Source organism: Dendropsophus ebraccatus, chromosome 12 (assembly GCF_027789765.1).
Source record: "Dendropsophus ebraccatus isolate aDenEbr1 chromosome 12, aDenEbr1.pat, whole genome shotgun sequence".
In the NCBI taxonomy this organism is placed as follows: domain Eukaryota; kingdom Metazoa; phylum Chordata; class Amphibia; order Anura; family Hylidae; genus Dendropsophus; species Dendropsophus ebraccatus.
In genome coordinates this window covers 70003146-70017624 of record NC_091465.1, presented here as the reverse complement: position 1 = coordinate 70017624, position 14479 = coordinate 70003146, and the positions used below count along the sequence as shown (strand labels likewise).

General features: G+C 43.3%; 1 long non-coding RNA gene and 7 other non-coding genes across 8 annotated transcripts; all 8 read left to right on the top strand.

The window, feature by feature from the left end:
- The first annotated feature begins 5682 nt into the window (after positions 1-5682).
- Positions 5683-11562, top strand: LOC138769061 (uncharacterized). Its single transcript, XR_011359206.1, has 9 exons — positions 5683-5776; positions 7388-7433; positions 7625-7684; positions 9301-9336; positions 9522-9579; positions 10495-10536; positions 10740-10814; positions 11209-11252; positions 11431-11562. It is a non-coding gene; the product is annotated as an uncharacterized lncRNA (long non-coding RNA).
- LOC138770207 (small nucleolar RNA SNORD50) lies at positions 7090-7159 on the top strand. The gene has a single exon (XR_011359444.1). It is a non-coding gene; the product is annotated as a small nucleolar RNA SNORD50 (small nucleolar RNA).
- Positions 7478-7564, top strand: LOC138770200 (small nucleolar RNA SNORD35). The gene has a single exon (XR_011359437.1). It is a non-coding gene; the product is annotated as a small nucleolar RNA SNORD35 (small nucleolar RNA).
- Positions 8532-8603, top strand: LOC138770206 (small nucleolar RNA SNORD50). Its single transcript, XR_011359443.1, has one exon. It is a non-coding gene; the product is annotated as a small nucleolar RNA SNORD50 (small nucleolar RNA).
- LOC138770198 (small nucleolar RNA SNORD35) lies at positions 9374-9460 on the top strand. The gene has a single exon (XR_011359435.1). It is a non-coding gene; the product is annotated as a small nucleolar RNA SNORD35 (small nucleolar RNA).
- On the top strand, positions 9936-10003 carry LOC138770205 (small nucleolar RNA SNORD50). The gene has a single exon (XR_011359442.1). It is a non-coding gene; the product is annotated as a small nucleolar RNA SNORD50 (small nucleolar RNA).
- LOC138770201 (small nucleolar RNA SNORD35) lies at positions 10589-10680 on the top strand. The gene has a single exon (XR_011359438.1). It is a non-coding gene; the product is annotated as a small nucleolar RNA SNORD35 (small nucleolar RNA).
- LOC138770197 (small nucleolar RNA SNORD34) lies at positions 11292-11366 on the top strand. Its single transcript, XR_011359434.1, has one exon. It is a non-coding gene; the product is annotated as a small nucleolar RNA SNORD34 (small nucleolar RNA).
- Positions 11563-14479: the final 2917 nt, after the last annotated feature.

The window sequence follows — 14479 nt, the reverse complement described above, 5'->3', positions numbered from 1 at the left end:
ACAAGGGGTGCAGTGAGGATATGGACCCCTTGATGACGGCCACATTTGTGCCATAAAAGTGAAAAAATGAAAATTTTCACTTTCACGTCACATTATTCCACATTTGTGCCCATTACCAGTGGGGTCCATATGCTCACTGCCCCCCTTGTTAGATTCCTTGAGGGGTGTAGTTTCCAGAATGGGGTCACTTGTGAGGGGTTTCCAGTGTTTTGGCAGCACGAGGGCTCTGTAAATGCGACGTGGCCCTTGAAATCCATTCCAGTAAAATCCAGCTTCCAAAAGCCAATTGGCGCTCCTTCCTTTTGGAGGCCCGTCCTGCGCCCGCTTGGCACTTAATGTCCACATGTTGGGTATTTATGTACTCGGGAGAAACTGCGCTACACGTTTTGTGGGTTTTTTTTCCTTTTATCCCTTTGTGAAAATAATAAAAATTGAAGGCTAGAACAACGTTTTAGTGTAAAAAATAAATTTTTCTTTTTTCACGCCATATTGTTCTGAAAATCTGTGAAGAACCTGTGGGGTCCAAATGCTCACCTCACCCCTTGTTACATTCCTTGAGGGGTGTAGTTTTCTAAATGGTGTCCCTTTAGGGGTGTTTTTTATGTTTTGGCCCCCCAGAGCCTCTGCCAACCTGAAGTGGTACAGTCAGAAATGACCAAATATAACGGAGCCATTGAAATTCACTGGGCGCTCCTTTATATCTGAGGCTTGTGGTTGCGTCAAATAGCGCAATACGGCCACATATGGGGTATTTCTATAAACTGCAGAAACGGGGCAATAACTATTGGGGTGCATTTCTCTGGTAATAGGTTTATAATTATGAAAAATATTGGATTACAATAAAATCTCTGCACAGAAAATTAAAATTTTCAAATTTCTTACACACTTAGCTTTTATTTCTGTGACTCCCCTAAAGGGTTAAAACACTTTCACGATATGCTTTTGCAGAGTTTAGGGGGTGCAGTTTCTGAAATGGGGTGCTTTGTGGGGCTTTCTAACATACGGTCCCCTCAAATACACTTTAAACCTGAACAGGTCCCTAAAAATATCTGATTTTGAAATTTTACTGAAAATTTGGAAAATTGCTGCTAATGTTTTACGCTTTCTATTGTCTAAAAAAATGAAATATAGTTTAAAAAATGCCGCCACCATAAAGTAGACATGTTGCTAATGCTATTTAATATATAATTTATGTGGCATAACCATTTTCTGTATAAGCAAAAAAGGTTCAAAGTTGGAAAAATGCATTTTTTCACAATTTTTCACATTATTTTGGTTTTTTTCATAAAGATTTATTATATCTATCGACTCCAATTTACCAGAAATGTAAAGTACAATATGTCACGAGAAAACAATCTCAGAATCAGCCGGATAGGTAAAAGCATCCCGAAGTTATTAATGAATAAAGTGACACTGGTCAAATTCATAAAATTTGTCTCTGTCCTTAAGGCCATTTCAGGCTCTGTCCTTAAGGGGTTGAAGGGGGTTTTCACCTAAACAGATCATCTAATCAACTGGTACCAGAAAGGGCCAGAGATTTGTAATTTACTTCTATAAAAAAAAAATTAAAAACTCAAGTCTTTCAGTACTTATCAGTTGCTGTATGTCCTGCAGGAAGTGGTATATTCTTTAGCAGGAGATTTTTTCTATTGGGATTTGCTGCAGCTTTGGACAGTTCCTGCCATGGACAGAGGTGGCAGCAGAGAGCACTGTGCCAGACTGGAGAGAATATTCCACTTCCTGCAGGACATACAACAGCTGATAAGTGCTGGAAGACTTGAGTTTTTTTTAAATAGATCATTATTATCGATAATTAATATAGATATAATATAGATAATTATTATAGCTAATTAATAAATATTATGCTAGAAAAACTGCTAGAAAATATGCTAGAAAAACTGTGAATATGTATATAGACATGATGTTTTTCTCTGAGGTCTTTATCCTTCCAAAGAAGTCTATACGGGGGGAAATCATCAATATTCCTGTGAGAAAACGCCCAAAAACCTAGCCTGCTGCCTATAGGTGTTGGATGAGCCAGTCACTGAGTACAGTAATACTTTTCCTGGGCCTGATAGACCTGGCATGAACAGGATATATGTAGTAGTCTATGTAGTCTATGGTAGAGTGATCTTATATTCCATGGAAACAGATCTGTAATTGCATCTGTAGCGCAACCGCATCGGCAAAAATGTTGAACCGGTAAAAAAAAAAAAGTAATTTGTTTGCTTAGTTTTGCAGTCTGTAACTTCCATGAAAAACACGGATCCCATAGACTTCTATTGTCTAATCCGTACCACAATCATGATCCTATTATTTCACATAATGGATTGAGGATTCTTGAAAAAACAGACTGTGTGACTAGCACAACAGAAATCTATGGGCAATAATGATTGCGGACACACAATTACGGACAACTCTGCGGGATGTGTGAACAAGGCTTAATACAAGGCCTGATAGACCTGGAATGAACAGTATGTATCTGTAGTGTATAGAGGAATGAGGGAATATTCCATAGACACAGATGTATAATACTTTACCTGTGCTAGAAACACCTGGAAAGAACAGGATATATCTGTAGTGTATAGTGGAATTAACATATTGCAAGGAAAGAGATACCCATTATTTTCTTTTCACCCACCCCCTATACGGCCACATAAAAAAATCGCCTAGCCCGGAGTTCCCTTTTACTTCTATTCATTCCAGATCTATCAAGACCAGACACAATAAGGCTATGTTCACATGTTTTTCCAGCTCCGTTTAAAATGATGTCCATCATTTTGAGTCTAAAATAACAGACGTCATTTAGCTGTCTGGCCTCCCCTTAGTACAATGACGGCTGTCAGTACATTATACTAGTTGGGTTACTAATTGGCCTTTGGATGCGGCTTGAAAAGTCCATTGAATTTAACAGTAAAAACGGAGAAAGAACGGTGACAAAAGAATAACTGTGTATGAACAACTAATAAAAAACGTCCTCTGTCTGCAAAAATAATGATCATGTTCATTATTTTGACGTCAGCGGTAAAAAAGTCTGTTATTCAGCACAGTGTGCGCATTGGACATCCGTCTTTCCATTGACTTTAATGCATTGCCATGGCAGTCAGTTAAATCGCGCCAGTAACGGATATTTTATAAATATCAAAATCTATTTTTGACGTTGTGTGAACATAACCTAATGGGTATCTCTTTCCTTGGAATATGTTTTAATTCCACTATAGACTACAGATCTATCCTGTTCAGTCCAGGTGTATGAAAGCTATAACACTCATCTTTTCCCACTAGTTATAATGTTCTCTCTTTTCTTTATACTTTTTAGTATGTCCCATAAATACTACCCCAAAATAGTACTAATAAAACGTACATCTAAGGCCCTTTTCACACATTTGGTGTTTCACGGACGACCCAGGCGTGGAATGTCCCCCGCCCCCCACAGCGGCATCTACAATATGATGCTGGGAGCAGGGAAACTGTTTGAATCTCTGCAACACTGTAATGACAATGCTGCACATATTCATACATTTTCCCACTCTCAGCATCATTTTATAGATGCTGCCGTGTGGGTCCACAGGTGGGTCGTCCGTGAAACACCAAACGTGAAAACGGCCTTAGTCTGCCTGAAAGGAGGGGGAGCAACAGCTACTATAAACACAATTAGGCTATGGTCACACGTAGTATGAGACCGACCGGGTCACGGAATGGCCGGTCTAAGAAAAGATGAGAGAGAACAAAGTCCTGTTTCACAGCTCGATGAGAGCGCTGTCATCTCCATGAAGGTGAACGGCGTTGAAGGAACCGACGCCGATATCTGCAACGTTTCATGGATACACTCCACTTTCTCAAGCTTTAGAAAGTGGAGTGTATCCATGAAACTATATATACAAATAGAGTGCTAGAAAAAGTACAAAATCCTCTAGAGAAAAAAGCATATGCACAATACTGGCATTATCAAATATAAATACAAAAAGATCACGCACAAGTAAAAAGGTAGAGGGGCAGTACACTCAGGGAGACAAAACCCCAAATACTACTCTACATTAAAATCATTTCAAATGTCAGCCATAATCCTGCTGGTATTCCAGCCAGGACTACTGAACCAAACTGACCAGGACTGCATATGCAATAGAAATAGATGAGTAAGGCTGGGTTTACACTCCATTTTTGCAATCACTTTTGTTTAAAAAACGGTTGAAAAAACGGTTGCATTTGTGTCTATCCGTTTTGATCCGTAGCTGACACTACTTTTGTGTCCGTTAAAAAAAACGGATCCGTTTTGATCCGTTTTTTTTACAATGAAAGTCAATGGAAAAAACGGATGCACACTAATGCATCCGTTTTTTTGCAAAAAAACGGGTAAAAAACAGATTGCAAAAACGCAGTGTGAACGCAGCCTAACCCTACCCAACAAAAGACCAATATAACACAATACAACAAAGATGATAATGAAATCAAGTGAAAAAACATAGGAAAAAGTTCACCATATGCAGTCTAACAAAGGTAAAGAGAGGGTCAGATATGACCAGGGACCAGGAACCTTCCACCCAGTTAACTTACACACTCACAGTGAGGAGTTTGTATTCTCATAGAAAAGAACTGAAAGATTCCGCTGCGGATCCAGTGTGTGTGAGGGCACCCTAACATACTTCTACATGTAGGGCTTGTCAAGCTTAACATTTTTGTAAATACAGTCATTATGCAAACTTGGGTTTGCCCCTTTAAGACTTCCATTCAGGTTTTATGTTAGTTATATCTGTTTCTTATAAGGGTGCCTTCACACCTACCGGATCCACAGCGGATCTCACTTCTGCGGATTCGAAGCGAGAACCGCTGCGGATCCGGTATCAATTCACCCCTATGATAGCACATATTCGCAGCGGGATTAACATCCCGCTGTGAATATGTGCTTTAACTCCCTGGTGCCTGCAGCCCCGCCGTCGCATCCCCCCATCAGCCCATCTCCGGCCCGCCGCCGAGAGCATACATTACCTGCTCGGCGGCGCGGCTGCAGTGAGGCTCCCGGTGAGGCTCCCGGTAGCCTCACTGCAGCCGCGCCGCCGAGCAGGTACTGTATGCTCTCGGCGGCGGGATGCAAGTGGCGGTGGGCTGATGTGGCCGGGATGGGGGGATGAGCCGGGGATGCGACGGTGGGGCTGCGGGCACCAGGGAGTTAAAGCACATATTCACAGCGGGATGTTAATCCCGCTGCGAATATGTGCTATCATAGGGGTGAATTGATACCGGATCTGCAGCGGTTCTCGCTTCGAATCCGCAGAAGTGAGATCCGCTGTGGATCCAGTAGGTGTGAAGGCACCCTAAAGCTGGTTACAGCACTTGTAGTCTACCACCCAGCTTTTCCCAGCTGCTGAGCAGTAAACATGCACTGAGCCTGTATACCATGGGCTATATACTGTAGATGAGTGCGCCCTCTCCTGTACCCCTCCAATTTACCCCCACATATTCCAACAACCCCCTGAGGCGCTATGAGGGGGTTTATTCTGACCCGGAACCTATTCACGTTTTCCAAGTTGTATGGGAATGTTTAGTATGCTGCACCGTACGCTTCCACTACTCTCGCGCCCTGCGTGACGTCACTGCCGAGGCACCGCCCACAACTTCCAATAATGGCCCCGCTGGTCCGAGCTTCACCCCTACCGCTATAACGCGAGGAAGACCCGCCCCCTGCCAGGATGTTGAGGTCACTTCCGCCCCGTGGACGCTTTTATACGGCCCCATAGCTGGAGGAGGGTCTCTTTCCTGGCGGCGTGCTTTCAGGAAGGTGAGCGGGGTGCGGGCTCCTGTCTCTGTACGATAGTTTCCTCTCTGTGTGCTAAGGTGGAGTAGCAGAGCTGTGTTAGTTACGCGAGGTCTTGGTTTCTCACGCTTATACAGTTTGCTGCTTAGTATTTTGTGGCTGTTCAGCAGGGAGGCAGTGAGAAGGCCGAGCAGCTGTAGTACATGGGGGTCAGTGCACCTAGACATGAGCCCGAGTGGTTAGCGGAGAGCTATCCCTGGCTCTGCCGGCAGGGGGCAGCTTACATCACTAGTAGATTTCTGTACTGTTAAAGGGATTGGTAAAAGAACACTCCGTGTAAATCATCTGTTGCTGCTTTACTTCAATCAAAAATCTTCAGTATTCCAGTACTTATCAGCTGCTGTATGCCCTGCAGTGAGTGGTGTATTCTTTTCAGCCTGACAGTGCTCTCTGCTTCCACCTCTGTCTGTGTTAGGAGCTGTAGCAAATTCCCATAGAAAACCTCTCCTGCTCTGGACAGTTCCTCACATGGACAGAGGTGGCAGAACTGTCATACTGGAAAGAATAAACCACCTCTTGCAGGGCATACAGTAGCTGATAAGAACTGGAAGACTGCAGATTTTTTTTTAATACAAGTAACTTACAAATCTCTGGTACTTTATGACACCACTTGGTTTGTAATAGTGTTGCCAGAGTACCCCTTTAATTACAGACCAATATCCTCAGGGTGGGGTATTCCAAGTAGGGGGCAGGTCTGGTTGCAGGGATTTTCTGTGAGTGCAGCATGGTGACATGAGCTATTATCTCTTGCTGCTTACTGTTATATGCTAGGGGTGCACAGAAGATACAGAAGTGTCCATGCACAAATGCTGAATAGTGGGAGATGTCTGGATACCTTGTTAGTAGTTATAGTAGTAACTGTTCCTTCATGGTTTTATGCTTCTAGCAGGCCAAAGTGACTGTACCACTAGGCCCAGGCTGAAGCACTGGAGGCGGGCTGACTCACCCTTAGTGGGAAGAAACCCCAGCCCCTTCATGATGTGACTCCATTAGAATCGATCGAACCCTATCATAGAGGGGCTAGGGTTTCCTCCCACTAAGGGTGGGTTGGCCCATCTCCAGTGCTTCTGTCTGGGCCTGGTGGTACAGTCTAAAGAATTACCTCATCATGTGTTTATGGCAGTGGGTGGAGAGGTCTCTCTATTCTATGGGAGTTAGTAAACTTATAGTTTAATGCTGTGGAAATATCCTGAATGAGTGGTGACTACACTTTTAAGCATCAGACCACCGAATACTCCTGTAAACTGGATGCCAGTCACTATATACTGAACTTGCCTGGACTAGGATGAGTCTATCCCGAACCTGACCTGTCTGATGATACTCTACTACGGATCTGACTGCTGAGTTCATGGTGGTTCAGTCTGGGTAAGGGTCTCCATGCCTAATACATGAAGCTCCTGCCATGTGCCGCCCTTCATAGGCTGCAGTGCACCTCTAGTGGTAGTGGACTAGTGTAAGGTCGGTAGCACTGGGGGCATGTTAGCAGCTCAGTATGGCTTACTTTGTCTTGACTTTTGTATGTAATGGTGGCATAAGCCTGTTGTCCTTGAGTTCAGCTTTATTTCCTTTTTATAGGAAGAACTATGGGTGTATCCCCTACAACATCACAATGGTGTCTGAGGTAAGATAATCAGCAATGGAGATGGAATTGCTAGTCTGTTACCATGCAAGTGATGCTTATTCTCACGATGGTCTTCCAAGCCTCATGGAGGTTCTGACGACAATGCCTTATGGCTTTACTGATGCTGTGCATGATGCTGAACACCCCTATGGACATGAAATCCCAGTTGTAACCATAGCTTTGTTATATAGGTTGTCACAGGGAGACCTGAGAACCCAGATGAGATGTCCTCGGAGCTGGATCAGTCACAGGTATGAAGGGACACTATTGCAATCAGTTGAAGCAGCATTTGCAAAACTCCCATAGTCTGTATGCTGCAGTATGTATAATCCTGCAATGTGATGGGTCATGTGGTGCCAGTGCTAGAACTGTCCACCTTAAAGTGTCACTGTCATAATAACTTTTAAAATCTAAATCTACAGATGTGTAATGAATAGAGATGAGTGAACCTCGAGTCGCTCCAAACCCGAACTATCGGCATTTGATTAGTGGGGGCTGCTGAAGTTGGATAAAGCTCTAAGGTTGTCTGGAAAATATATATACAGCCAATGACTATATCCATGTTTTACACATAGCCTTAAGGGCTTTATCCAACATGTGTAAAACATGGATATAGTCATTGGCTGTATATATATTTTCCAGACAACCTTAGAGCTTTATCCAACTTCAGCAGCCCCCGTTAATCAAATGCCGATTGTTCGGATGGTCCCAAACCCGGTTCGCTCATCTCTAGTAATGAAGCAAGTTTGCAACTTACATTCATTATAATATGCTGTAAAACGGAACTTGCCAGAAATTAAGGTCCAGTCTCCAGAAGGAAGATTATCTGACTTGTGCTGATTGGAAAAAACAAACTAAACACAAGGATCCCAGCCAGTACAGAGTCACGGCTCAATGTGTCCGTCAATCACATGACTGCCTTCTCTCTGTGAGCGCTCAGATGGCCTGGGATACATAGGACTTCCTGTCTTCTGTTTCCTGTTTTGAGTCAGAAAACAGGAAGTGCCGTGTCTTCCATGATAACTAAAATGTATTACATGAAGTCCCTTCACTGATTCTACACTAGATGCTTTGTGTGCAAGCAAGTCAGTACTGCATTAACTATGATGAGTCTATCCCGAACCTGACCTGTCTGATGACACACTTTACTATGGATCTGACTGCTGAGTGTGACAGTACTGAGGACTCTGGCCAAGGCTTGTACTGCTCTACCTGGTTCATTCAATGTAAGAATTACAATTTTACACTGAGGAAGCACTCCAACCCCTATAAGAGTTCCTTTAGCATATCCCTATGTGTGCTGTCATCTTTAACATGACAGTATAGTTTTATTGGGGTCTCTGTACAGAGACTTCTACTGAGACACTTCTCCCAGCTATTACAATGATGTTAAAGGGAACAAATCAGCCCAATTGGGCTGATATGGTTCCCTGGAGCAATGTGTAAAGCTCCTGTCAGCACGCTCAGCGGGATGAATGACAGGCAGAGAGGCCAGTAACAGACCTCTGCCTTTCAGTCATCCTGCTGAGCATGCTGACAGGCAGTGCTGTGACTAGACACTGGTGGGGAGCTGCCCAGATGACTACTTCCCCCGCCTGCCTGTCACAAGCTAGGGAATAATTTTTCCCTGATATAAAGCTCCTGCGGCTGGTATGTGCCATGGCTGCTGCAGGAGCTTTATACATTGCTCCAGAGAACCATATCAGCCCAATTGGGCTGATTGGTTTCCTTTAACACTTTTCCTGCCCCTAAACATCTTATTTCAGATCTCTAGAGTCCTATTCCTCATACTGTTTGCAAGATGGAGGCAGAAGCATGTGATCTTTTGGTCTTTAGTTTTGGCATTCATATTTTTTTTCTTTTTTAGGTGAAACCATGGGTGTAGGACATGGAAGCATCTGAGGTAAGATTTTCTGCGCTGAAGGCTGCTAGTCTTTAAACGCAAGTGATGTTCTTTCTCACGATGGTCTTCCAAGCCTCATGGAGGTTCTGACGACAATGCCTTATGGCTTTACTGATGCTGTGCATGACTCTAAACACCCCTATGGATGTGAAATCCCACTTGTAACCATAACTTTAATGTTGTAGGTTGTGAGGAGACGACGGAAAAGATGAATTCTATGTCATCGACCTGGATTGCTCACAGGTATGAAGGCATTTGATTCACAACTTTACCTCAGAGGGATCTAGAATGTAGCACTTGGCCTGAGGACATAGTACAGGGGTAGGGAACCTTGGCTCTCAAGCTGTTGCAAAACTACAACTCCTATCATGCCTGGACAGCCAAAGCTTTGGCTGTCCAGGTGTGATAGTTGTAGTTTTGCAATAGCTGGAGGGCCCAGGTTCCTTACCTCTGGCATAGCAGATGAATTATTAGAGGGTCAACCCAACTACTTGTAGGGATTCTTCACATGAAGATATGAATCCAGGTGTATATATAATGTATGGAAATGATTCTGCTGTATCCCATACAAGAATTAAACACATTGTAACAGATGGGTGAACCAATGATGAGTCTATCCCGAACCTGAATTGTGATGACACAACTTTATGGATCTGACTGCTGAGTTCACCTTAAAGCTATTCCACAGGAAAGCATGACCTTAGTAATAGGTAGTTGCAGACCAGTCCCTTTGCAGTTCTGCTCCACTTAATTTAATGACACAACTTGTGGAGTTTCTGCAAGAATCATCCCATATTACCTCTGGTCGGTTAGATACCTCCAGGGATGTAACGTGTTCCTTTTGTTAGTGCTAGAGATGAGCCAATCTTGAACACATTTGGATCCATCTGAACCAGAGCGTGCAGTATTTGATTACTGGTGGCTGAAGTTGCAAGCGACCCTAGGGAGTGGGACAACGTGTATTAGCCCATAGGCTGTATCCATGGTTTTATAGGACTCCAGTGGCTGCAACCCTAGGGTAATTGGTGCTGCATGCTCAGGTTTTGACATGCCTAAGTGCTTGAGGTTTGCCAATCTTTAGTTAGGACCACTTCTATAGTGTGAGACTGAGTTTTCTGCATTAAATTTTAACTTCTAATTACTGTTTAAATCTCCTAGGCTCGTCAAGGAAGCTGGAAAACATGGAGGGACTGTTAAAAGGTAATGGCCACTTCCATTTAGAGATGAATGGGTGGGGTAGAGAACTTCTCAGTGCAAATGATGTCTTACTCACGATGGTCTTCCAAGTCTCACTGGTGAAGAGGCTCTGACGATAGTGCCAATTGGCTTAGCTGATGCCTATTCTATACAGTAGGGTATTAGAAAAACTTAGTTTGGTTACTGACTCTTGACTTGCCTTTCAGGTCTTGAAGAATGAAGCCCATCAGAGGCAGACATGGTGCTTTTGGGTGAATAGGAGGCTGGTGGTCCCTTATCAGGTATGTTAGTATAATGACCCTGGGCTGTACCACAACTTAGGGCCATGTTTATCTTCTCCCCTCCCCCCTTAAATGACATGAGCGCTCTACAAGCTGTTCCATTGGGAAGTTACTAAATGCCATGTCTGGTGCACAACAACTAGGTAGGCCTTACTGTAATGAAGTGACTGCTCTATATCTACATTGTTATGGTCATTTTTGAGCTGGGTTTTACAGCCTCATATTTAAGTGTGCAGCACTACCCTGGGTATACCTAGACTGGTGTCCTGAATGTCTTCTAGAATCTACATATCCTAGCTAAATCTGGGTATTAACCTCTACTTTGCAGGTCCATAGTAGAGTTCTGTGCTTCTAAGTTTCCTAATCTCAGTCACTAATGTTTTCTCTATTCCAGGGCATCCTAGACAAGTGCTTATGGAGAGCTCCATAGTCCATCTGGTAAGTTTCTACCTTGACTCCCACACTGCTTTGTGTATGGTCTGTCAGTGATGTTTCCTTTTTACCTACATTGTTTGATTTCCTGTGAGAACATTGTTTTATACTGAGACAGATCAGGTTGCTCTTCTAGAGTCATCCTACCAGTGCTATGGTCTGAACTGTTATCTGTCTTTTGCAGGGATTTGGATTGAAGTACACTGCCCAGCCATGTAACCTGATGTATACACCAGTACCCTGTTGTGTGAATAATGCATTTGGATTTGTGTATGCAGTCCTGTTCTGAATAAAATAAAATCATTCTGAAACTTCAGTTGTGACTCTTCTCTAAAACACAAGCAAGTGAGAGATGTGCAGGCCTTTGAGGCCTGTTGGTCTCTTAATGTGGGGGGACATCTAGACATTACCATTAACCCTTTCCCGCATAAGGACATGCCAGCACATCCCAGGGATGACAGGGGTGAGCCTGAATCTCTGCAGTTAACCCTAAAGGTGCTGCGATCTGTGTGATCGCAGCACCTATAGTGCTACAGGAAGGGAGAATCCTACCTTCCTCCTCCATCGGGGCTGTGCGGTAAGATCGCACAGTCCTGACGGGAGCTGTGACGTCAGGAGGCTTCCCAGAGCAGCCTGTCATAGCTACGGTGGCTGATCAGGCATAGGCTGAGTCTGATCAGCTTTGCCAATTATAGGCATATTGCAGTGCTGATGAGCAATGCAATATGCCTGTAATCAGGTAATAAAGTCCCCATGGTGGGACTAAAACACAAAGTGTAAAGACACTTAAAATAAAATGTATACATAATTCCCATAGCCCCAATACAATAAAGTACACCCATCTGGTATTGCTGCGTGGCAATACAAATATTACATTAACTTGTCACTGCCAATGAGTATTTTCACGGCAGTCACTAATGGGCTTTATTCTGATATGTATGCCTTTAATGGTGTACATATTGGAAAGCTCTGCCGCCCCTTGTACCGGCAGAGCAGGGATCAGCTGTCAATGACAGCTGATCTTTACCTGAAACTACCTGGAGAAGAGGATCCCCCCCCTGCTCTGGGTAGTTTAACCCATTAAATGCCATCATATGAGTGGCATGTAATGGGTTCCGGTGGCTGCCACGGGTACTTGTGTGATTGGAGGTCCTGTGGCGCTGTCCAATCCCTTGATGGCCTCCATGGTAATCCCAGGGGTCTAATGGGCCCAAGGATTACCACAGATATGCTGACAGGCATGGCTATGCAGATTGCCTGTTAGCATGATGCATAATACAATGCACTACCATAGTAGTGCAATGTATTGTATTGGTAATCAAAGATCACTTTACAGTATTACACTAATGTATGCTAGTGTAAAAGTGCACCAAAACATCCCCCAATAATAAAAATGCCTTATATTCCCTATAAACTGTTACATAAAAAATCAAAAACAAACTATGCATGTTTGGTGTCCGTAACAACCCAATCTATAAAACTAAATAAATCGCATGACAAATTTTTTTAAAAACAATTGCTGTATTATCAATCCGCTTTAGAAAATACATCAAAAGAGATCAGTCATATATATGACTTGGTATTAATAGAAACTACAGATCTTCCTGCCAAAAATTGAGCCCAAAAACAGCTGTCGTGCAAAAGAGAACACTATGGATCTTGCAATGTGGCAACGTTTGTTAGGAAGATAGCTGCATTACTGTGAACACTCTGTTCACAGGGTTGGATTCCTAAACACTATCAAAGTCCCATTCTCCCCACCACCAGAGGTGACAGAGCATGGGGCAATGATCATGGTGATCGCTTGTTCCAAATGCTGCTGACACTCCCCCCCCCCCCCCCCCCCCCATCACTGTAAATCATTGGTAATGGGATAAAAAAAATCAGATGCCCCAGATTACCTGTAGCTACCCGTAACCACTCCAGATTACTCATAACCACACCAGTTTACCTGTAACCATCTCAGATAACCCATAACCACATCAGATTGCCACAGACTGCCCATAACCCCCTCTATTGTCCATTACCACCCCAGATAGCCAGTAAACACCCCCAGATTGCCAAAGACTGCCCATCACACCCCAGATAGCCAGTTAATATCCCCAGATTACCTGTAATCTAAGTTATTTTATTTTTTTTAGCAATTTTGCTATTCTAATAATTGATACTAGCTGCGGTTTTGTTCCAGCAAAATGACTCCTTCCCTTGTGTGCCCACACAGTGGTTTATGCCCACATATGGGGTACTGTTGTACTCAGAAGAACCTGCGTTACAAATTTTGGGCTGAGTCTTCTCCCCTGTTCCTAGTGAAATTGAGAAATTTCAAACTAAACAAACATAATATTGGAAAAATTCTAATTTTTTCATTCTTACGGTTTAATTTTGAATATTTTCCTCTAATACCTGTGGGGTCAAAATGGTCACCACACCCCAAGATGAATTCTTTGAAGGGTGTACTTTCCAAAATTGACTTTGGGGGGGGGGGGGGGGGGGGGGTTGTATTCTGACACTACAGGGACACTGCAAACGCACCTGGCGCTCAGAAACCTCTTCAGAAAAATCTTCTGACAATGCTAATTGGTGTTCCCTTCCTTCTGAGCCCCACTGTGTGCCCATACAGTTATGCCCACGTATGGGGTACCATTCTACTCAGGAGAACCTGCGTTACAGATTTTGGGGTGCATTTTCTCTCATGTTGCTTGTGAAAATGAGAATTTAATGTAAGTGAATATATTGGAAAATTTCTATTTTCCATTTTTTACAGCCTAATTGTGAATACTTTCCTCAAGCCCCTGTGGGGTCAAAATGCTAATTGATATTTTGATGTTTTTCACAAAAAAAAAGTGACCAAATTTTGCCACTAACATAAAGTACCATATGTTAAGAAAAAACAGAATCGCTAGCATACGTTAAAGCATCACTATAAGCGCATAAAGTGAGACAGGTCAGATTTTGAAAAATGAGCCTGGTCATTAAGGCCCAAATAGGCTTGGGGTTAAATGGGTTATCCAGTGCTACAAAAACATGGCCACTCTCTTCCAGAGACCGCACCGCTTTTGTCTCCAGTTCAGGTGTGGTTTGCAAATAAGCTTTGTTAACTTCAATGGAACTGAGCTGTACCCTAACTGGACAGTGGTGCTGTCTCTGGAAGAAAGTCACCATGGTTGTAGTGCTGGATAACCCCTTTAATTGGGAATCTGTCACTAGGTTTATGCTGCATTAAATGAGCTGCA